This window comes from Dendrobates tinctorius, unplaced genomic scaffold (genome assembly GCF_039654945.1).
Source record: "Dendrobates tinctorius isolate UK_male_01 unplaced genomic scaffold, ASM3965494v1 ptg000158l, whole genome shotgun sequence".
Lineage (NCBI taxonomy): Eukaryota > Metazoa > Chordata > Amphibia > Anura > Dendrobatidae > Dendrobates > Dendrobates tinctorius.
In genome coordinates, this window is record NW_027361825.1 from 21,693,336 (window position 1) to 21,715,676 (window position 22,341).

A 22,341-nucleotide genomic window follows, 5' to 3' on the forward strand; every position below is an offset into this window, starting at 1 on the left:
TACATATCACTTTTATCAGCTGATTCTACTACAGTAGAATATGGTCAGAGCCTAGTATGGAGCAATCTGTAGGCTGCAAAACACTTGAGGAAGAAAAACTCTTCAAAAATTCTTCAAAAAACACTTCAGAAAAAACTCCCCAGGGAGCGTTTTCTGCTTGAAACCTGTCTTTTCTTACCGCCTATAAAAAAAAAAGTGTAATATGGTGCACGTATTAAAACATGCAACATAAATTGATATGCTGCAGATTTTAAATCTGATAATCTTGTTTCCTTTGCTGGTCCTGTAATAGTGGTTTTTTATAACTGCAAAACCTGAAAAAAAAACAATAACATCGCATCCGCTCCTTGTTGATAAAATGGTAGTTTTGCTTTTGGTCCCCCCACCCCCCACTTTGACCTACTTTTTGTTGGTAAAAAAAAATAAATATAAAAACTAAACGGTCCGCAAAAAAAGAAAAAAAAAGTTTTTGCAGGTTGCCACTTTAAGCTGCAGATTTGTGAACGGATGCTGAATTCCACAATGAAAGCCTGTGGATGAAATTTGTGATAAATCTAAAAGTGCGTTGGGTGAGTTGGATGGGTGCATTGATGGACTCCGACGCTCCCCCCAATGCACATCCAGACTAATCTACATGCAGCTTCAAAACATTGACCACGTTTGCGGTAAGTGCATTTTTTTTTTTTTTACAGTGGTGCAACAATGGAAAAATGGCAATTACGATATATATATTTTCTCTAGTCACCTTCCTCAACAGCATAGGAGGTTGTCTCCACACCTTAATGGGGGACAGGAAGCACAAAGAGGTTAAAAGCCCCTCCCACCTCCTACTCGCCAGTGTCTTTCCTGTCCCCCACGGGACATGGAGAGGTTGACGTATGCTGTGGGGCCGGTGACTAGAGCATACCTTTTTACTTAAACCCGGGCCGTGGTGGTTGTGGTTTCAGCCCTCCTCAACCGTTCTGCTCCCATCGCCAGCGTTGGCCTCGGGACCTTCCTGGCCCACCTGCGTCCCCACATGGGGGTATAGCAGGCCAGCGATCCCCGACCGGAGGCCTCCCTGTTCTCTCCGGTCTTTCCTCCTCCCTTGCGTGCTGTTTGGCGTCCCAGAAGTGACTTCATTATGGGCGCATGTCACTTCCGGGCCTTACGTTGCACGCTGGAACGCATGCACTTCTGGCTCCAGCCTCCTGCGGCCCCGGACTGCCGAACGGCATGCGGAAGTACATGGAAGCCTGCTCCTGAACCCGGGGAGGAGGAGGGGAATGTTCAAACGCACTGAGGGCAGGATGTTAGGCGTCAGGTTTCTGCGTCTGCTCTGCAGGAATCCAGAGCCTCACATTCCGCGGTCTCCTGCTGTCTATCTACTGCAGAGAAAATTACTTTGCAGCAGACCGCTCCAGAGACTAAGTTCCTCTGTGCTCCTACTGGGCATGCTCACGAGACGATCTCCCATTGGAGATCGGGAGTCATGTGCCCAGGTCCTGCTCCAGATCTCATTGGTCCATCTCGGAAATCCGGAAGGTCCCGCACGGCTATAAAAAGCGTGCATGTCCGTTCGGCCACGCGCTAGTATAGATTATACTTGCTATGTGTGAATGGTGTCGGATGTATGTTTCTGGTGACTGACTCATTATAAAACCCCTTCCCTCTGATATTACGCATGTGGATAGGGAATTAGTTTAGCAGTCAGCACCAGTCAGTGGCAAGCCTTAAGCCACTTTGCACACCTCACCGCTACGCTAGCATCCGACATTGCGCTTACTTTCTGGCTTTGTCGTCGAGCGGCAGTGTCCTACGCCACGCTGCAGTTGCAGCCCTTGTTGGCGCTCGCAGAAGCGACGCCGCACACAGGGTAGGTCTAGAGGGACGCAGCTCCTCTGTCTTGGGTCCTGCTCCTGTGACCAGATACCGTTTGTGCATTTACCTGAGGCCTGTGTCACTAACAAGTTCAGCATTTTGTATGTTTTTGTTGCGGCACCTCTGTGTGGACCCCGAGCGGCGAACGCACTTTATTATTTATTTTTATTTAGTGCATTCCGCTGTTCCTAACACAGGGTTTATGACTATATAAACCTGCCTGAAGACACCTCCAGGTAAGACTGATTCCCTCAGTATGGATGGTGTTTCCTGCCCTGCGCCTGCAGAGCCCAGCGCTGCCCCTGCTCCTGTAAGTCGGGTATGGGGTGGGTCCTAGGCTAGGGTCCTGAGCAGTATAGATGGTCCCTCTACTTACACTACTGTCCCTCTCTTTTAGGGAGACAAGTCTGCCCATGATACCCCTGCCAAAAGCTTCCCAAATGTGCTATTTGCAATAGGAAGCTCCCTTCACTATGGGAGAAGAAGCTGTGTCAAAGCATGCACGGACAAGGTGGTCAGAGCAGAACCGCCCTCTCTCATCGAGGAAATCCATACCCTGGTTAAGCAGGAGGTTCAGTCCTCCTTAGCCGCCTTTACCACTCCTCCGCCACCAGCATCCTTTCGAAGGCCATCTACCTTAAAAAAAAAAAAAAAAAAAAAACGAAAAATTGAGGCGGTGGACTCTGACTCTGAGTCCGAACACTCTCATCCCTCATCCTCTGAAAAATGGGAAGAATCTACATCCCCCAGAATTTCGGAGGCTAGAAAATATTTTTTCTCCTCAGAGTATATTGAAGAGCTGGTGAGCGCTGTCCGTACTACTATGGGATTGGAGGAGGAGTCAGTTCCGCAGTCCATTCAGTATGAAATGTTTGGGGCTTAAAGACAGGGAAACAGATTGGCTTTCCTGTACATAAAAGCATCCTGGATCTGATAGCTCAGGAATGGGAGCTTCCAGAAAAACACCTTTCCACCCCATCATAGTTGAAACATAGGTTTCCTTTGGAGGGTGATTCCCCTACTTGGGAAGTTCCTAAGGTGGACATTCAGGTGGCTAGAGTAGCGGAAAAGACCGCACTCCCCTTTGAGGATTCTTCACAGCTAAAAGATCCAATGGATAGAAAAATAGAAAGTCTGCTGAAGAAATATTGGGAAATGTCCACCTCTGCATTAAATTCTAATATACCCTCCACCTGTGTAGCCAGAGCGCTCTTCCGATGGCTGGACGAGTTGGAGCATCATATATCCCAGGGTACCTCAAGGGGGGAGCTATTAGACTCTACCTATTCTCCAAAGGGCCACAGGCTTTCTAGCTGATGCATCTATGGAATCAATCAGGATTGCCTCCAGATCCCTAGTTCAGGCTAACTCAGCCAGAAGAGCTCTATGGCTCAAGATGTGGAGCGGGGATGTCGCCTCAAAAGTTAAATTATGCTCAATCCCCTTTAAAGGTGAATATGTGTTTGGCCCTGCTCTTGATGAAATTTTAGAGAAGGCCACTGACAGAAAAAAAGCACTTCCTGAGCAAAAACCTCCCAAGAAACGTTTTTTTCGTGCCTCCCAGTCCCAGATCCCCTAGACAAAGGGAAAAGGTAAAACTGGAAGATGGAGTTATGTTAAGGGAAGGGGGATGAACATCCTTGTTCCCCAGCTGCAGCCTCAGCAGGATAAACCATGACTCCGACCTGGTGGGGGGGAGGCTCGCAAGATTTTTTCACCACTGGCTGGCCATTTCCAACTCCCAGTGGATCTTCAATATCATCAAGGAGGGCCTTCTAATAGAGTTCGAGTCCTCCCCCCTCTGGGTCTGAGAGTCACCTCCCTTCTATCTCAGGGAGCCCAAACAATTCTGATGACAGGCGTCCAAGATCTCCTAAGGTCAAACGCAATCTCCCCACTGCCTCCGGAGCAATGGGGAACAGGCCACTACTCCCGTCTTTTCTTAGTGAAGAAACCTTCAAGGGAGGCACACATTATCATAACCTTAAAAATCTCATCAGCACATCTATCGCAGATTCAAGATGGAATTAGTGAAATCGGCCATTCCCCTGATAGGCCCACATTTCTTCATGGCAACCATAGATCTCAAAGATGCCTACTTCCATGTACCAGTTCATCCTCCGCACAGGAAATACCTGAGGTTTGCGGTACAGCAGAACCAGAAAGTGAAGCACTTCCAGTTCATTGTGCTCCCCTTTGGCATCTCTTTAGCGCCGAGAGTTTTTTTCCAAAATAATGGCAGAAGCCATTTCATATATCCGGAGACAAGGAGTCTGCACAGTTCCTTATCTGGACAATTTGCTAGTTGTAGGTTCCTCTGCTCAGATTCTCAGAAACCCCAAGTATCAAGAACTCTCGATATCCTGCGATCTCTGGGGTAGCTGCCAAATCTGAAAAAGTCCCAGCTTCAGCCCTCCAAAACAAGGAAGTTTCTGTGGGTCCTTTTTTTGGCTCTGGGAAGCAAATGTCGTTTCTTCCAGAAGACCATCGCATGACTACAATGGCAAACATCGCAAACTTCAGAAAACAAAGATCTCCTACCCTTCGGGAAGCCATGTCAGTACTAGGCTCCATCACGGCCTGTATTCAGTCCTTGGCACAGGCTCACTCCAGAGTTATCCAGGCCCACATCCTCAAGAGTTGGAACGTGAATCCCAGCTCTCTAAATAGGAGAGTACGCACTCGAGGGCATGTAAGAGCCTCCCCCTAGCACAGGGCCGGATTAAGGTTGGTGGGGGCCCCTTGGCAGAAAATCTGGTGGGGGCCCCCATATCATTAACATTTTAGCCATAACAGTAGAGCGCAAACTGTAGCACTTAGATGTACAATCTAATCTTATCCTCTTGTTCTGCCACATTCAGATTTACAGTACTACAATAGAGATACAGTCCAGGATAACTCAAAGCAGTCCAATTATAGACAGAAAGAGTTACTCACATTTTTTTTATTGAACCCAATGTTAAGACAGCCAAGGAATAATAAAAATGCAGAAAGGGAAAGTTTTCACCGGCAGCAATTGTTGCTAACTACTGTATAACAATATGCTCTCTATTGTATTATCTCCGGAGTAGTGGCTTGCTCTCCTATAGTAAGAGAAGAAAAAGTAGCATTCTTTGAATACAGGTCTGTTGGCTGAAGGAGGATATATCACCTGTCTTAATGTGCCTGTGAGCATCTCCAAGTACAAGGGGGAGGTGTTAGCGATCGAAAACATGCTTTATATAAAAGTGTGTACAGATAAAAGCATAAATGTATACATTACAAGCTTTACTGTATTTTTCCCCACAATGATGTATGATTTTGTCTGGCTCTCTTGCTTTCCACATAATATAACAATTTCAAAGCATCTTTTCCCATAACTCTGAATTGTACTTTTTCTGTAATACCTCTTAGAAAGTCGTGAATAAATTGACAACTAAGTTTTACCACTCCCCCTGTCAAATCTCTGTATCCAACACATGTCTGTCATCAGATTGCAGAGCTCCAGGGGAAAATTAACACAAAGAATAAGTAAAATGTCAACATTAGTACCAGCATTAAATGCAAGAAATTTTATATGTGCCTTAAAAATTTCACTTACCCATCATATAATGAAATAGAGTACGTTGAGAAGGATCATATGAACTCTATCCATCAAACATCCAATGATTCTTGTAGTAACCTCAAAACACAACTTGTATGCTATAAGGAAATGAAAATTATAAAAAGTTAAAATAATCATCATTAGAATGGAATGGATATATGAGCAGACTAGAACTTTGCAGCTTTGCTTACCTAACAGTTATTCTCCATGTATAATTTAAGATGTACATATCCAGGTAATCCAAGATGTATGATAACAGATTTGATGCCACGAACAGAACACCCATTCTTATTTCTTCGACTGAAAATATTTTTGCTACATTTTCTCTCAAATATTTCTTTTCCTGTTTTACACAGTTGCGAGACTGACTTTTCTAATAGCGTTGATGTGCAGTTCTGAAGCTTTTTTGATCCTTCAGTGGCACAAAAATCTATAAATTCTGAGCTAAAAGTTTGAGGCCAAAGACCGATGTCATTACATACTCCAGCATTTATAGAATCACAGGCACAATCTACTGCTTCAGATGATAGATGAGCTTCTTCATCACCATAAGCAGGACTTGAATGACCTACAATACTTGAATGGTAGATTTGCTGTCCTCTAACAGCCGTGTACACGATGACGTCATCTCTGTGCGCACCACTAGTCTCCACACACAGCCGCGGCCGGCACAGACAGGAGCTATATATAAATATATAGCTAGCTGGAGCCTGGAGGCAAGGGGGTTAATCACCGTGGCGCTGCAGTTGATTGGCGGGACCGTACACAGCAGGCGGCGGGCGCACGATGCTCGTGAACGCGGCGAGCAGGCAGAGCAGATCCACAGGACAGGAGGCGTGACAGGAGAGGAGGCGTGACAGGAGAGGATGAGGCGGTACCGGTATGCCTAGTTCATCTCAGCGTGACGGCGTCTAATATTTATCATCGCGCTGCGTTAATAAAATGGCGGTCGCTGCCCAGTGGTGGGGGCCCGGGCCCCCTTAGAAGCTCTTGTGGTGGGGGCCCCGGGGCTGAAGCCCCGCCTGCCCCTCCTATAATCCGGCCCTGCCCTAGCATGGTGGTTGAGCCCCAGAAATCTTCGCAGAGGTGTTGGTCACAATCTCCCCTGGTTACAATAACATCCGACGCCAGCAAACGAGGCTGGGGAGCCAGGGTCTCTGGGATCAAAGAATAAGCAACAAGTCCTCCAACTTCAGGGAACTGAAAGCAGTGGAGGTGGCTCTTCTGGCCGCAAGCAATCTAGTCTCCGGATGTCATGTCAGAATTTATTCAGACAACATGACTGCAGTGGCCCACCTCAAACACCAGGCGTTCCATCTAAAGGGGTCCTGTTATGAATGGGTCACCGAGGAGGAAACTAAACAAGCTAAGTCACAGAAAACCAGAGAGGTTGGTAACTATGCAGATTGCAGACCCCTGATCAAAACCACACAACTAGCAGCAGCCGTGGAGCGTTCCTACGATGAATCTAGATGCCTCGTCACAGCCAGAGGACTAAATAAGCCTAAAGCAAGAAAAGGGGAAAACTGCCCCAGAGCAGACCCCAAAGGAATAGACAGCCCCCACACATGTATTGATGGTGAAACAAGATGAAAACACAAACACAGGCAGGAAAATAGGCTGAGCAAACAATGGCGCTCAAACTAACTAGAAAGGACAGGAAAGGAAAGACACTGTCTGCAATCTGCCCAAAAAACCCTACAAAAATAATGTCCAACACTTCTGGTAACAAAATTAACCCTGAAGTCACTAGACTTCTCCCACTATATCAGCACTCTGAAATATTCTGAGACAGAGCAAAAAGAGGCCAATCTAATAAGGGACAAAAAGCAAATTGGAAAGTACAGATAAATAAGAGTGGAAATTCAGCACAGCTCCAGCCGGGGCTGGCTGACCACACAAAAAACTGAATAGACCAACAAAATCAAATGTGAACATTAGCAGAAACACTTAGCTTGAGATGACTGGAACAGAGCTGAAAACCAAGACCTGAAAAGCCAGAAGGAATCACCAGCACCAGAATAGGGCGTCGGCTGTCTTAAATCCAGTCTGAGATTCCAGAGATCCAATCGTTATCCTCATCATCAGGTGGCAGATCTCTACTAATTAAATCAACCTCACTACCTCCTGTTACCACCAGAGGGAGCCCGGAAGGAGAACTCACAACTGTTAGACAAGAAAATGAGTTCCCAACAGTACCCCCCATTGAGGAGGGGTCACCGAACCCTCATCCACGCCACCAGGCCGATCAGGATGGGCCCGGTGAAAAGCACAAACCAATCTATTGGCATGAATATCAGAGGCAGAGACCCAAGAATTATCCTCCTGGCCATAACCCTTCCATTTGACCAAATACTGGAGTCTCCGTCTAATCAATCGAGAATCCAATATTTCTCCTTCGCCTCATTGGGGGACACAGAGACTGTGGGTGTGTGCTACTGCCGTCTGGAGGCCGACACTGAGTATACAGAAAAAACAAGTTAGCTCCTCCTCCGCCGCATACACCCTCGCCCCGATAGCAGGCGGAAACCAGTTTTTTGCTTAGTGTCTGATGGAGGCACACGCAGTCTGGGTCTCTCCAGACTATTTTTTTTTTTTTTTTTTTTTTTAACATTTTCTTGCTGTGAAGAGGAGACTGGGGCGACGGACCCTATTGAAAGGGTCCGATCTCCCCCAAACATCAACGGGCGAGCATGCGCGAGTATCCCTCCGCGTATCCTTTCCCGCACCGAGGGACATCTCTGACTTTTCCCCAGACATCTATTTTTCTTTTTTATTTTAAAGATGATATGACAGGGGCAACGCATCCTATTGAAAGGATCCAATTTCCCCAAACCATCAACGGGCGACCACGTGCGAGTGTCCCTCCACGTTCCCTCTCCCGCGACGTGGGACAGTATGCCAGACTTAGCCCTATCCACCCCTAGGTAGCGAAACCATGGGCTTGCACAGAGGCACAAGACTAGTCTGTGCGGCCCCACGGCTACGCCAATCGGGTACTGCGTGGTGGCGGACGGTCCCTCTCCTCACCCAGTCCGAACATGCGGTTTACCTCAGGGTAAGCAGGGCTCCTGGGCAGCGGGAGGTCAGGGCTGCAGCGTACTTTCCAGGGACTGGAGCGGCTCCCCTCTCCTGCCTGCAGGCAGAGCAGGAGGGCTTCTTCGGCGCAGCAGGGGCAGCGGCATGTTCCCCTTCTCCCTCGCCACGGCGCTCGGTGGCCGGGCGGGGGAAGGAGCACGCCGGGCTGAGTAGAGGGCCCGCCCCCCGGTGCGGCGGGCGGGCAGGGCCGAAATTTGGGCCGCGGCGTTGGCCTAGGACGCAGGGGGAAGGTCCGCCCCCCAGCGTGACATCGGGTCCAGCGCCCGCCCCCCAACGACGTCAGATTCAGCGCCGCCCCTGGATACTGGGCGGGCGCTGGACAAAATGGAGGCCCCGGCGTCAGAATGGGGTAGGCCGCGGTCAGAAAGCATCGCAGCCTACCCAGGGAGACAGCAGCTGGGAGCCTCCAGACGGCAGTCGAGCGCCAGCAGCAGCACAGGAGCACGGGGAGGCAGCCGGAGCTCGGGTAAGTGCGACCCCGTCTTGGCCACACTAGGGCAGGTTGTCCTCCTTCTCCTCATACCCCTGGATGCCATAAAAAAAAAAAAAGACATAATACTGCGGAAAAAACCTTTTCCTATATATGTCTGGAAAAGGGAAGAAGCACACCTTCCTTTATACCGCATGCATTTCCTGTGGGGCTGTGTTCACGCGAGCGCAGACCATTAAGATATGTGAGGCCTGTAGTTCCGAACGCGCCCAGGAGCCCTCCCCGCCAATGGAGCCCAGGGGGTCGGAGCCCCCGGAATGGGCGTTATCGCTATCTCGGTCTATGGCTTCACTTACGAAGGCGATCGAGACCCTTTAGGCCCCGAATAGGGGTAGAGACAATGGCTCTCCGGTTTGGGAAGGTTCATCCACCCCACTTGAGCCGCCGGCCTGCAGGGGCCGTACCCTCTCTAAAGAGACGTACAGGGAAAGAACCCATATGGCGTCTCCGGGCCCCTCCGGTGCTTCGGCATCTGTGAGTTCGGCATCTCGCTCTCCATCACCATTGTCTGAGAGCGAGCAGAGTTCGGATGAGGATAGGCAGGAAGCCTTGGATCTGGATATTCCCGGGTGTCGGGAGACAGTGGACAGTCTCATTGAGGCCGTCAATCAGACTCTTGGTATCGAGGAGGACGTCTCCCTGGCCGCAGGGCATAAGATATCTTTTAAAAAGGCCAGGCGCCCACATTGGATGTTTAGCACCCATCCTGAATTCGAGGACACGGTACAGCGGCACAGGGAACGCCCAGTCAAGCGTTTTTCAGGGCAGAAAACGCTAGAGACAAGGTACCCGTTTGCACCAGAGTTCTGTAAAGAGTGGGCGGAATCTCCGATTGTGGATCCCCCAGTGTCGCGCCTGGCTTCAAGATCATTGTTGTCGGTGCCTAGTGGGTCTTCCATTAAGGACCCCACGGATCGGCTCATAGAGGGTCTAGCCCGCTCGGTGTATGAGGCATCGGGGTCAGCGCTTTTGCCTTCCTTCGCAGCTACATGGGTGGCCAAGGCCATGATGTCGTGGTCGGAGTCTTTGAACAAAGTCCTGCAGGACAGAGATTTGCCGGTAGAGGTGTCTGAGATAGCAAATCAGATCTCGATGGCAGGAGACTATCTAATTAATGCATCCTTGGATGCGGCTAATTGCGCGGCGCTAGCCGCAGCAAACGCTATCGCCATTAGGAGAGCCTTGTGGCTAAGGCTATGGCGGGCCGATTCGATTTCTAAAAAGTCGTTAACATCTCTGCCTTATCAGGGTAATCGGCTTTTTGGGGAGAAGCTTGACAAGCTTATTTCAGATGCCACGGGGGGGAAAGAGTAGCTTTCTCCCACAGCAGAAGAGCAGGCCGCCCTTTCGTCAACCACAGGCGCGATTTCGGGCATTTTGCGCCCCAGGATGGGCATCAGCGCCCGGTTCTACTGCCCCGGCTCGTTACAACCAAGACAGAGAGCGCCAGGTCACGTATAGAGCCAACCCGCTGGGGAGGATGCGGGGCCGTCCACCCAGGTCAAGGGGAGCTAAGTCTCAGAGGCCCTCTACAAAATGACTTGAGGCATCAGGTACCCGAGGACACCAGAGTAGGCGGTCGTCTGCTCAGGTTCCGCCACGTCTGGGTCAAGGTGGCACACGACGCATGGGTGGCGGAATTGGTGTCATTCGGGTACAAAATAGAGTTTATCGGACACCCTCCAAGGAGATTTTTTCAATCCCGTCTTCCCAAATTGCAATCCCAGGCAGAGGCATTGCTAGGGGCCATCAGGATTCTTCTGCACAACAGGGTCATTATCCCGGTACCAGAGGGCGAAGAGGCCCAGGGATTTTATTCCAACCTGTTCGCAGTCCCCAAGAAGGACGGAACAGTAAGACCGGTTTTGGACCTAAAGCTCCTAAACAGGTTCATCAAGGTCAGGCACTTTCGGATGGAATCCCTCCGGTCAGTGATATCGGCCATGGAGCAGGGAGAGTATTTGGCCTCAATCGATGTCCAGGATGCCTACCTGCACATCCCTATTTTTCCTCCACATCAGAAGTTCCTTCATTTTGCGATAAATGGCCGGCATTTCCAGTTTGTGGCTCTGCCGTTCGGGTTGGCCACGGCACCCAGGGTTTTCACGAAAGTGATGGCGGTCGTTATGGCCATTCTTCATTCTCGGGGCATAGTAGTGCTGCCATACTTGGACGACCTGTTAGTGAAAGGAGCGTCTTTTCAGGCGTGCGAGGAGAATGTCGGCATTACGCTGGATACCCTATCCCGCCTGGGATGGTTAGTCAATGGGAAGAAGTCATGTCTTACCCCGGCTCAGAGGATTCCATTCCTGGGGATGATTTTCGACACTTCTCAAGGGTTGGTGATTCTCCCTCGAGACAAGGCCCAGGCGCTCTGGCGAGGGGTTCGGATTCTTCAGCGGCCAGGCCCTCACACGATTCGATTTGGGATGAGGGTGCTAGGAAGGATGGTAGCAGCAATAGAAGCAATCCCGTTTGCGCAGTTTCATCTTCGCCCCCTGCAGCATGCTCTTTTGGCAGCATGGGACAGGAGTCCTTTCTCCCTGGATCATCAGTGCAGGTTGTCCTTTCATGTCCGGCAGGCACTGCAATGGTGGACGCGCGACTCCTCTCTCCTTCAGGGGAAACCCTTTCCTCCAGATCAGTGGTTGGTGGTCACAACCGACGCGAGTCTTCTCGGTTGGGGAGCAGTGTTTCGTCATCACACAGCACAGGGGCAGTGGTCTCCCCAGGAGGCCCTTCTGCCGATCAACTTGTTGGAGATTCGAGCAGTGCGGTTGGCGTTGCAGCATTTTCAGCACTGGCTAGTGGGTCGCCCAGTCCGGGTCCAGTCAGACAACGCCACGGCAGTGGCGTATGTGAATCACCAGGGAGGCACGCGCAGCAGGGCAGCCATGCGCGAGATAGAACACGTACTTCGTTGGGCCGAGTGGCACCACTCAGTAATTTCAGCGGTCCATATACCAGGCGTGGAAAATTGGGCAGCAGATTTCCTGAGTCGGCAGGGGGTCGCGGCCGGAGAATGGTCCCTGCACCCCGAGGTTTTCCGGCAGATTTGCCAGCGGTGGGGAACTCCGGACGTGGAACTGATGGCTTCCAGAGAGAACGCCAAGTTAGACAGGTTTGTTGCCCGGTCTCAGGACCCGCGAGCGATTGCAGCGGATGCATTGGTTCTTCCATGGAGCCAGTTTCGGCTCCCATACCTTTTTCCCCCTCTGCCTCTTCTCCCGAGGGTAATCAGGAAGATCAAGAGGGAGAGGGTTCCGGCAATTCTGCTGGCCCCAGACTGGCCCCGTCGAGCCTGGTACGCGGATCTAGTACAGCTCCTCGCAGACGTGCCATGGCGTCTACCGGAACGGCCAGACTTACTGTCCCAGGGGCCGATCTACCATCCGAACTTAGGGGCCCTGTGTTTGACGGCATGGCCGTTGAGTCCTGGGTCCTGACCCAGGCGGGGTTTGGGCGTGAGGTGGTAGCCACGATGATTAATAACGCCAGGAAGCCGGCCTCGGCGAGAATCTATCATGGTACTTGGAAAGTTTTCTTTCTCTGGTGTCGAGAGCACAGGGTTGCGCCTTTGGCCTTCTCGGTTCCCAACATTCTGGCCTTTCTGCAGTCAGGCCTGGAGGCAGGTTTGGCTCCGAGTTCCCTGAGGAGACAGATCTCGGCCTTGTCTGTTTTGTTCCAGCGAAAGATCGCTAGTATTATGCAGGTCAAGACTTTCATTCAGGGAGTCTCGCATCTAGTGCCCCCCTTTAGAGCTCCCGTAGACGCATGGGACCTTAATCTGGTGCTGGGGGCCCTGCAGGAAGCTCCTTTTGAGCCATTGCAGGAGGTCGGATTGCCATACCTTACCAGGAAGGTCGTGTTTTTGGTAGCAATAACCTCTATTAGGCGGGTCTCGGAGCTGGCAGCCCTATCCTGTAGAGCCCCGTTTCTGAGCTTTTTTAAGGATAAAGTAGTCTTGAGACCACCTCCGCCATTCCTGCCGAAGGTGGTGTCCTCGTTCCATATTAATGAGGACATCGTTTTGCCTTCATTTTGTCCAGCTCCAGTACATAGAGTTGAGAAAGCGCTCCACACGCTGGACCTGGTGAGGGCCCTCAGGAGGTATGTGTCGAGGACAGCGCCTTTTCGCCAAACAGATTCGTTGTTTGTGATTCCTGAAGGGCGCAGGAAGGGGCTCGCGGCCTCACGGTCGACCATAGCCAGATGGATTCGCCTTACTATTCAAGAGGCTTACCGTATTAGAGGCACGCCGGTTCCACCTGGAATCAGGGCGCACTCGACTCGGGCAGTGGGCGCCTCTTGGGCGCTTCGGCATCAGGCTTCGGCAGAGCAGGTATGCAAGGCGGCAACGTGGTCAAGCCTGCACACGTTCGCTAAACATTACAACGAACATACGCAGGCGTCGTCGGATGCGAGCCTGGGTAGGAGGATTCTCCAGGCAGCAGTGGCACACCTTTGAACAGGTAGGCATGCGGTGTAGATTGATGAGTTGCTCCCACCCAGGGACTGCTTTGGGACGTCCCACAGTCTCTGTGTCCCCCAATGAGGCGAAAGAGAAACAGGGATTTTTGTGAGTACTCACCGTAAAATCCTTTTCTCCGAGACGCTCATTGGGGGACACAGCACCCACCCTAATAGCCAGTTGGCTTTTGTTTATTTTTTGATGGGTATAAACCCTTATTTGTAGGGTGGTCCTTTTTTTCAGACATATGATTTTTTGTGGTAGAGCTAAATTGCTGTCAGCTTTTCCGACTGCTTTGGCACTAAACTGGTTTCCGCCCGCTATCTGGGCGAGGGTGTATGCGGAGGAGGAGCTAACTTGTTTTTTTGTATACTTAGTGTCGGCCTCCAGACGACAGTAGCACACACCCACAGTCTCTGTGTCCCCCAATGAGCATCTCGGAGAAAAGGATTTTACGGTGAGTACTCACAAAAATCCCTGTTTTCTCTACCTCATATTCCACATTGCCTTTAACCAATACAGGGTCAGGAGGTGCTGCCACAGGAACTACTGGCTCAACAAACCTCTTCAACAGTGATTTGTGAAATACGTTATGGATCTTGAACGTAACTGAAAGAGCCAATCGAAAAGAAACAGGATTAAGAATCTCCAAAATCTTATAAGGTCCAATAAATCTTGGCTTAAATTTTGGAGATGCAACCTTCATAGGAATATTCTTAGACGACAACCAAACCACATCACCCACTTTAAACCGGGGACCAATGGTCCTATGCCGGTTGGAAAATCGCTGGGCCTTTTCCTGAGAGAGTGACAACTTATCCACCACTTGGTCCCATATCTGCTGCATTCTCTCAACCACAGTGTCCACACCTGGGCAGGATGAAGATTCCACTTGCCCTGAAGAGAATCGAGGATGACACCCAAAATTACAGAAAAAGGGTGACATCAAAGTGGCAGAACTAGATCTATTGTTCAGCGGGAATTCGGCCAAGGGCAAAAATGAGACCCAATCATCCTGATCAGCAGATATAAAACTTCTTAAATAAGACTCCAAGGTCTGGTTTGTTCTCTCAGTCTGCCCATTGGTCTGGGGATGAAACGCGGAGGAGAAGGATAACTGAATTCCCAGATTGGAACAAAAGGCTTTCCAGAATCTGGAAACAAACTGGACTCCTCTGTCCGACACAATGTTCTCAGGAATCCCATGTAACCGAACCACCTGTTGTAAAAACAACAAGGGCACCAAATCAGCGGAAGATGGCAACTTTGGGAGTGGTACAAGATGGACCATCTTCGAAAATCTATCACAAATCACCCAGATAACAGTCATTCTCTGTGGGTGGGTGGTAACAATTGCCCTGATTGTTTGGACCAGCCATAATGTTAAGTGTGTAACAGTACAGACACAGAGGGCTAATGGATGCATAAAGCATGTGGGAACATGATGCGGGGAACCTGGTTATGGTAAAACTTTTGACTGTGCCACCCAGAGATAGATTAGGTTAATGTGTTGAGGCGGTAGGCCATTCTGAATAAATGCGTTTTAAAGTCCTTAACCCTCTCAGCACCGAAGGAAAGGAAATCCATTTAAAATAGGACATGAATCACACCTCTCAAGAAGATCTGTGGTTCATTACCCGACGTGACCGTCTAACTACAGGTCTTCCAAGGGGACGTGAAACCCTTGTGGTACATACATCTTAATTAATAGAGCTTATAATAGAATATAGGAATAATATAATATGTAAGAGCAGTAAAAAGCCTGATTTAAATATATATTTAAATCAGGCTATTGGATATAATAACAAAGGATAAAAATAACTTGAATAATACATATAATAAAGTATGAAGCCAGCAAAAGTGCCCCCAAACACTGTATAATACCTCCACAGTGAATTTCTCCACAGTGCACTCCACAAGTATGGTATGATGACCCTACTGTACACCCCTCCCTCATTCCCCCATCAAAGAATTGTTACTCATCACAGTATGATTCTCCAAATATAATCCCCACACAGCCCTCCATATAGTATAATAGCCACAAAAAGTGCTCCATACAGTATAATGGCCCCACATAGTGCTCCATACAGTATAATGGGGCCCTGAATTGCTTGCCACACAGTACAATGGCCCTACATAGTTCTTCATATAGTACAATGGCCACAAACAGTGCTCCATAAAGTATAATGCCCCCATATAGTGCTCCATACAGCATAATGGCCACAAAAAGTACTCCATACACTAAAATGGCCCCACATAGTGATCCAGATAGTATAATAACCCCCCCTAATGCTCTGTACAGTACAGTGACTCCACATAGTGTTCCATACAGTATAATGGCTCCATACTGTAGAATGGCTCCACATAGTAGTCCGAACAGTTTAATGGGCCACATAGCGCTCCTTACAGTGTAATAGCCCCACATAGTGCTCCATACAATATAATGCCTACAAAAAGTGCTACATACAGTATAATGGGCCCCACATAGTCCTCCATACAGTATAACAAGGCCTGCATTGCCTTCCATACAGTACAATGGCTCAACATAGTGCATCATACAGTATAATGGCCACAAAAAGTTCTCCATACGGTATAATATACCCCACATAGTGCTTCATACAGTATATTATGCCCCACATAGTGCTCCATACAGTATAATGGCCCCACATAGTGCTCTATACAGTACAATAGGCCCCACATTAAAATAAATTAACTCGCCTCTGCCCATTCCCCAACTGCTCCGGTCTCTTCATGGTGTCTTCAGATCTTCTGTATGTACACCTCAGTACAGCGGGCGTGTTGTAATGACCTCAGATTCAGAGGGGAAATGATGGGAGAGGGAGCCTGATGCTTGCTCCTCCATCATTGCTTTCAACTGTATCGGCATCTAGGATGCCGATTAGTGGTGAGTGAGCATGCTTAGATATCGTGTTATCTAAGCATGCTCGAGTGTTTTCCGAGTATCTTGGGTGTGCGCGAGAAGAATGCTCAAGTCCTCACGGCTACATGTCTTGCGGCTGTGAGACACCTGCAACACATACAAGGAATGCCTAACAGACAAGCAATGCCTGCATGTGTTGTGAAACATGCAGCCTTAGGGCAGCACGGTGGCTCAGTGGTTAGCGCTGCAGCCTTGCAGCGCTGGAGTCCTGGGTTCGAATCCCACCAAGGACAACATCTGCAAGGAGTTTGTATGTTCTCCCCGTGTTTGCGTGGGTTTCCTCCGGGCACTCCGGTTTCCTCCCACATTCTAAAGACATACTGATAGGGAATTTAGATTGTGAGCCCCATCGGGGACAGTGATGAAAATGTGTGCAAACTGTAAAGCGCTGCGGAATATGTTAGCGCTATATAAAAATAAAGATTATTATTATTATTATTATTAGCCTTGGGGACTTGAACATATTATTATTATTATTTATTTATATAGCACCATTGATTCCATGGTGCTGTACATGAGAAGGTGTTACATACAAATTACAGATATCACTTACAGTAAACAAACTAACAATGACAGACTGTACAGAGGGGAGAGAGGACCCTGCCCTTTCAGGCTTACATGCTACAGGATGGTGGGGAAGGAAACAGTAGGTTGGTGGATTGCAGCAGTTTCCGGTGTTGGTTGAGGTGATATCACCGGTAGTGGTGAGAGAGAAGAAGGTAGCGGGGTCATTGCAGGCTGTAGGCTTTCTTGAAGAGGTGGGTTTTCAGATTCCGTCTGAAGGATCCAAATGTGGTTGATAGTCGAACTTGTTGGGTCAAAGAATTCCAGAGAATAGGGTCAGTTCGGGAGAAGTCTTGGAGGCGGTTGGGTGAGGAGCGAATAGATGTGCAGGAGAGAAGGAGGTCTTGTGAGGACCGGAGATTACGTGAGGGAAGGTATCGGGAGATTAGTTCAGAGACACATGGGGAGACAGGTTATAGATGGCCTTGTAGGTCAGTATTAGTAATTTGAACTGGATACGCTGAGGGAATGGGATCAAGTGAAGAGATTTGCAGAGGGGAGAAGCAGAGGAATAGCGAGGAGAGAGATGAATTAGTCGGGCAGCAGAGTTAAGGATGGACTGGAGAGGTGCGAGGGTGTTAGCAGGGAGACCACAGAAAAGGATGTTGCAATAGTCGAGGCGGGAGATGATGCGGGTATGCACAAGCATTTTAGCAGATTGAGGGTTGAGGAAAGGACGGATTCCGGAAATATTTTTTAGCTGGAGGCGACAGGAGGTAGAAAGCGCTTGGATGTGCGGTTTGAAGGACAGGGCAGAGTCAAAGGTTACTTCGAGGCAGCGGACTTCCGGTACTGGGGAAAGTGTGATGTCATTAATTGTTATAGCTAGGTCGGGTAAGGAAGATCTGTGAGATAGAGGAAAGATGATGAGTTCAGATTTGTCCACATTGAGCTTGAGGAAGCAAGAGGAGAAGAAGGAGGATATGACTGATAGACACTCTGGGATTCTGGACAGCAGAGAGGTGATGTCTGGGCCAGAGAGGTAGATCTGAGTGTCATCAGCATAAAGGTGGTACTGGAATCCGTGGGACTTTGAGTTGCCCCAGACCAAGTGTATAGATTGAGAAGAGGAGGGGTCCTAAAACAGAGCCTTGGGGGACTCCAACAGAGAGAGGGTGGGATGAGGAGGTGGTGTGGGAGACGCTGAATGTGCCTTTAGAAAGGTATGAGGAGATCCAGGATAGGGCAAGGCCTTTGATGCCGAAGGAGGAGAGGATCTGTAGTAGGAGGCAGTGGTCAACTGTGTTGAATGCAGAGGACAGGTCTAGAAGCAGGAGTATAGAGTATTGTCTATTTGACTTGGCTGTAAGTAGGTCGTTAGTAATTTTGGTCAGGGCTGTCTCAGTAGAGTGAAGGGGGTGGAAACCAGATTGTAGATTGTCAAAGAGCAAGTTAAATGAAAGGTGGGAGGAAAGTTCAGCGTGGACGTGCTGTTCCAGGAGTTTGGAAGCGAATGGGAGCAACGATATTGGGCGATAGCTGGACATAGCGGTTGGGTCGAGGGTTGGCTTTTTAAGGATAGGAGTGATTGTGGCATGTTTGAAAGCAGAAGGGAAGGTACCGGACATTAGTGATAGGTTGAATAGGTGGGTTAGAGATGGGATAAGTGTGGTGGTGAGGTTGGAGAGGAGGTGGGATGGGATGGGGTCGAGTGCACAGGTTGTGAGGTGCGATTTGGAGAAGAGACGATTAAGCTCCCTTTCAGTGATGTTGGAGAGTGAGGTTATGGGGTTTGGGCATTGGTCTGGTATACAAAGGGGTTGTGGTGGTTGAGTGATGAAGACTTGCCTTGTTTGGTCAATCGTATTTTTGAAGTGTGTGGCAAAGTCCTCGGCAGAGATGAGGGAGGTTGGAGGAGGCAGTGGTGGGTAAAAGTTTTGAATAACTGTTTGGGGTTGTAAGATAGGGAAGATACGAGGGTTCTGAAGTAGGCCTGTTTAGCAGAGGTGAGGGCAGATTTGAAATCGAGTGTTGCCTGTTTGAATGTGGTGAAGTCATCTTGAGAATTTGTTTTCTTCCAGCGCCGCTCTGCAATCCTGGACACTTGACGGAGCTTTTTAGTGGTGTTATTGTGCCAGGGTTGTTTGTTGATACGTCGCATTCTGCCATGAACGAGAGGGGCAACCGCGTCAATAGCTGATGCGAGAGTGGCATTGTAGAAAGCAGTGGCAGCGTCTGTGTCATGGAGTGAGGATATGGATGCCGGTGGTAGAATAAATAGAGTCAGAGGGTGCGTGGGTGTCTAGGTGTGCAAGGTTTCTGTGGGGGTGCGCGTGTTGCTGGACATGGGTGCCAGGTGAGGAGGACAGGGATGAGAAAGTGAGTAGATGGTGGTCAGAGGGAGAGGGGAAGTGGTGAAGTTAGAAAGAGCGCTGAGATGGGTAAAGACCAGGTCTAATGTGTGTCCGTCTGTGTGGGTGGCTGAGGAGGACCACTGAGTAAGTCCAAAGGATGAAGTAAGGGACAGGAGTTTGGAGGCTGCTGACTGAAGGGTATCAGTGGGGATGTTGAAGTCACCCATGATGATAGTGGGGGTGTCGGTTGCAAGAAAATGAAGAAGCCAGGTAGAGAATTGGTCAATGAAGGCAGTGGTCGGGCCTGGAGGTCGGTATATGACGGCCACTTGGAGGTTGGAGGGAGAGTAGATGCGGACAGAGTGGACTTCAAAAGACGGGAGGATTAGGGAGGGAAGAGGTGGGATTGAGTTGAAGGTGCAGTTGGAAGAAAGGAGAAGTCCCACTCCTCCACCATGTCTATTGCCAGGGTCGAGGAGTCTAGGTGAAGTGGGGGCCGCTGTAACACAGCGCAGCAGGGGAGGCAGTGTCAGAGGGTGTCAGTCATGTTTCTGAGAGGCCGAGGAAGGCAAGATTGCGAGAGAGAAAGAGGTCATGAATCACATCGAGCTTATTGCAGATGGAGCGGGCATTCCAAAGTGCTCCCGAGAGAGGGAACAGGGGGTTGGGTATCAATGGCACCCAACTCGAGCACGCCCAAGATATTCGGATAACACTCGAGCATGCTTGGATAATATGATATCGCTCATCACTAATGCTGATACAGTTGAAAGTGCAATGCCGGGCATGGGGCCAGCCACATATACTCCGGAGAAGTGCCCGGCGGTGTGGGACAGATATACTCATTCTGCGGGCCAGAGTTTTTACATATGTGTGCTAACGGAAAAGTTAGACGACTGTGTAACTCAGACCTGGATCGCAATGCAATGCCGAGACTGGCTGGCGTCTCTCCTGACCCGATTGTGACAGCTTCATGCATTTCTATATAGCTGTCACGCATTTGTCAGGAGAGCTGCGGCCAGTCCGAGGATTGTGTTGAGATACTCATCTGAGTTATATTGATTAAAATCCTACTTTTCAAATGGTAGACATGTTACGGATTTGCTAATGATGAGAATATGGAAACAAAATGGTAGCACATCTAGGCCACACAAGCTGTTCACAGTAGCACAAGCAACATGCGGCCTCGTGTTGTGTTGAATAAACATCTCCTGAGACACTTTCACGTTCCTCCATGAAGGCCATTTCATGGTGTTGCCCACGTGGTTTCCAAACCAATCTATGACAATCATTGCAAGAAAGACAAATGCAGTACTCATCCCTGAAGCGGATAGCCCTCCATTCCAACCTCCATTGCCGGCCTGCTTGGCACCATGATAGCCTTTGAGATTGGTGGCTTGAGATCAATGAAGATGTCACACCAGTCCTACTCCTGGGATTATGGTGTATGGTGGCATAATGTCCCCTCTCTAGTCTCCATTCCAGCTCGGAGTTAAATTGATTTGGTCTTGGAGCCAATGGTGCCGCACATTTCTTCACAGTGTCCCAGGAGCCATTTTAGAACATGACAAGAAAATAACTGGGAAGAAAAAAGCATGATAGGGTCTTATCCAATGACAATAGGGTGTCGGTGAAAAAGTGAGATACACTCACCTTACTGAGTTGCTCAATGGCAACACATGAACGGCACGTAACAGCTGCTGCACAGATACCGGTTGAAAGGACGACCACAGGTTAAAGGAAAACAGCAGGAGGTGTCACTCATGTGCTACTGAGATAGAATCCTTAAAAGGACCCTTGAAAAGACCGCCAAATTGGCCACATGTCATGTCAAAGTTCAAATATGACATATTTTCAGATTTTCAAGAAGCACAGTATAAAAGATAGCTATTCCATACAGTCTCACCAGGTTAGTCCTGATGAAGAGGTCCGGCGTGATCTCGAAACTCGTTGACTTGTAAACCTGTTCTAATAAACGTTTTTATTTTAGGGTATGTGTACACACGTTGCAGATTTGCCTGCAGAATTTTCTGCACAGAATCTGCACCTCTTGGCAGAAAACGCAGGTAAACATCCGTGTGTTTTTTATGCGGATTCTCATGCGGATTGTATGCATTTTTGTAAGCTAAATAAAGATATGTTATTTAACAGAAAAAAAAAAAGATTTGTGATGTCATTTCTGTCCAACCGCCTTTTACATTTGTCCAACCCACACTGCATTAAACAGACAGACAGACAGACAGATAGATAGATAGATAGATAGATAGATAGATAGATAGATAGATAGTTATATCTATGGATATATCTATAGATATATCCATATATCTATAGATATATCCATAGCTATATCTATAGATATATCCATACATATATAAAGAATATATTTTGATATATCTATGGATAGATAGATAGATAGATAAATAATAGCAAGGCCAATGTTTATTGATGAACAATGTTTAATTTTGAAAAAAAAAGCGGGAAAAAAAATGGGGTGAGCTCCCGTGCAATTTTCTGCGCCAGAAAGGGAAAGCCGGGGGCCAATATTTGTAGCCTGGGAAGAGGGTAATACCCATGGATCTTCCCAGGCTATGAAAATCAGCCTTTACTGGCTATTAAAATAGGGGGACCCCCCCAAAAATGACGTGGAGTCCCCCTATATTTTATAGCCAGAAAGGCTACGCAGACAGCTGCAGACTGATATTCATAGCCTAGGAAGGGGCCATGGATATTGCCCCTCCCCGGGCTACAAATACCAGTCCACAGCCGCCCCAGAGATGGCGCATCTCTAAGATGTGCCAATTCTGGCACTTAGCCCCTCTCTTCCCACTGCCGTGTAGCGGTGGCATATGGGGTTAATGTCACTTTGCTATTGTGAAGTGACATTAAGCCCGGTTAATAATGGAGAGGCGTCAATAAGACACCTATCCATTATTAATCTAAGTAATAAAGGGTTAAAAACACACATTCAGAATAAAGTATTTTAAAGAAATAAAACACTATACATTTTTTCATAATTTTTATTAAACGCTTAAATCCATT

The 22,341-nt window shown here is 48.7% G+C and overlaps 1 long non-coding RNA gene across 1 annotated transcript; it reads right to left on the reverse strand.

The window, feature by feature from the left end:
• Nucleotides 1-4,680: 4,680 nt before the first annotated feature.
• LOC141051692 (uncharacterized) lies at nt 4,681-5,669 on the reverse strand. Its single transcript, XR_012220677.1, has 3 exons — nt 5,635-5,669; nt 5,441-5,541; nt 4,681-4,943 (listed from the first exon to the last, which is right to left on the reverse strand). It is a non-coding gene; the product is annotated as an uncharacterized lncRNA (long non-coding RNA).
• Between the last annotated feature and the right edge of the window lie 16,672 nt (nt 5,670-22,341).